The sequence below is a fragment of the Lepidochelys olivacea genome, assembly GCF_965140295.1.
Source record: "Lepidochelys olivacea isolate rLepOli2 genome assembly, chromosome: 10".
NCBI lineage: Eukaryota > Metazoa > Chordata > Testudines > Cheloniidae > Lepidochelys > Lepidochelys olivacea.
In genome coordinates, this window is record NC_140420.1 from 16,255,743 (window position 1) to 16,258,304 (window position 2,562).

Below are 2,562 nucleotides of genomic sequence, written 5' to 3' on the forward strand. Positions count from 1 at the left end.
TTTTGTTTTTTAATGATTATGCCTAGCTGTTTTCATCCACATATCTCAAAGTATTTTACTAAAAGAGGTGCATATAATTTTTCCCATTTTACAGATGAGGAAATGGAGGCACAAGAAGGTGAACTCAAGCTCACACAGCACGGTAATGACAGAGCTGATAACCGAACTCAGGACTCCTTAATCCCAGTCCAGTGCCCTAGCCACTGATTCACACTGTCAAGTTCATTTATTTTTATGAATTTAACACCTCTTTACGTGGATCTTTCAGCAACAGGCACGAGAAAACTATTTTTAGCACAGTAAAAATGGAATTTTAAAAGCTCAGAAATCAGCACGGAGACTCAGGGCAGGTGTAGCTAAAACTGCTGCTAACTCATTTTAAAATTGACTAGATTTCAAGTTGACACTTCACTCTGTATATATAATCTCTCGTCATGATATGGTCAATTTTCTTACCACTTGTCATTCCAAAATCTAGTTAGTTTAAAATAATGTTAAACTAATCCTACTCTACCAATGGAAGTTTTGAACAAGAAAGGAAAGCAGGATTAGGCCTTTTCTTATGAATCACAAAAGGCTAATGTAACAGTTCAAATACACTTAATGTAGAGACGGGGCAGTTTCAGTTATTTGGATCCGTAATATTATAACGGTGAATAAGGGCACTTGTAAACTATACAATAATTTGACCACCTTGAATAGTACATTTTTTATTAAATGAGATGTGACAAATAATCCGAGAAGAATAATAGAAGTGACTTATTCAGTAATAAGTAGATCCATTTTGAGGGCCCAATCTTTGCAAGGTGCCAAGTACTTCAAATCCAATGGACCTCAATGGGAACTGAAGGTGCTCAGAACCTCAAAGTAGGGTCTCTGTACCTTGCAGAACTGGACCTTAAGGCTGAAGAAGCCAATTTTTCACATATTCTGCAGTGTGAAAGTGAGAATTTTTGGCTGATTCAAGCTCATACAAGTGAAAAATATCTACATTAGATGTATTCAATGTCAATAAACAAGCATATTAATGTATCCTTCATATATGTGAACATTCAGTGATATACTGTTGATATACCCTTGATGTAATACCAAGTTGTTTTAAAACGTTAAATCTTTAATTTACTATTTTTCTGCTGTTTACTACAGTGTTTTCCCATTAGTATTAGTAGTAGTAAAACCACTTTTTTTCCCCTTTTCTTCTTTTTAAAGAAAAGTCATATCTATTATTGACAAAACAGCTGAGGGAAATAATTGCTGAGAAATATTGATGTTTTCAGACAGACTGTCTGTAGGATGTTTTTCTGTGATGTTACTGGTTCATCACGGCATTTTTTCCACTTGTCAAAACAAATACCACACCCACTTCATTTCAGAGTTCTTCTCTTACTACTTTAAGACGAGCAATCACGTTACAACTACTAATCAAACCACTCATTACTTGACATATTTATAATTAAACAAATATAAACAGTAATTGTGTATGGATGAATATTTTATTTGGAAGACATCTTGATTAACAACCTCATCCTGAAAAACTACCTCTGATATGGACAACAGTTAGTCAGCATCCTTATTACTGATGGCATTGAGAACTGGTTGGTCAGACAAGAATCTTAACACAGACAATGCATTTTAGATTAAACAGAGAAAGCTCTGGTGCAAATCTGTTTGGGGTCTATTAGCTCATGTACTGTAGTTGTACAAACTAACCCCTAAAAGGTCACAATTGTACTAAAAGATGGTGAAAGAGGCATGTCCTAATTTTCTAAGATGTATATTTGGAAACATTTACATAACTGCCTATGGAAATTGTTTACCATGTGTAAACTGGATGAACCACTCAGTGATTATCATTGCACCTACATTAAAATTACACACAAATGCAGGGCTGTTGCAGAATATAATTAGCCTTTTCACTGTACATTATTTACTGCAAAACACACACATAATTTTTGATAGGAGCAGCAGCTGCATACAGTGTGCAATGATTTCACTGCATTGAGACACAAGAACAAACAACTGGCTGTCAATATAACAACATGGGGGCAAGTCAACCTGAGAGCTGGCCAAATGTAGATTCACACAGTGAGTTCTACTTCAGGGTGTTTAAATCTACTTCTCTTTTCCAGCACTCTCACACAAACCCTAAGCAAGTGTGCATTCATTTTTCCTCCCTCAGAAATGTTTGACCTTTTTGGCGGTAGGGGAGATTCATAAATTAGGGTGCACAGAGCCCTCTATTGTTGTCATTAGCACATGGAACTTGAGCAAGTCAATCCTAATAGGAGTCCCTCCCTACACTAGGATCAGCAAAGACTGGCCGTACTTGCACATCCCTGCCAGAAGGATAAGGCCCACTTCTCCTCCAACAACATGCCTCTTTATTCAGGATGTAGAAGCCTGAAAACTATTCACTACTTGTTATTATAGTCACTTCCCTTGGTTTCCCCCCAAGAGACATTAATAAATATGCAAAAAGAAGGTCTGTGGAGGATAGTGCGGGGGCTGAGAGACATGTGTATGAATGGGATTGTTATGTGGGGGAGGGAAGGAAGGGCAAAG

The 2,562-nt window shown here is 36.9% G+C and overlaps 1 protein-coding gene across 3 annotated transcripts in view; it reads right to left on the minus strand.

The window, feature by feature from the left end:
- CYTH3 (cytohesin 3) overlaps nt 1-2,562 on the minus strand; it is an 87,060-nt gene that overhangs the window by 83,671 nt on the left and 827 nt on the right. The window lies entirely within an intron of this gene.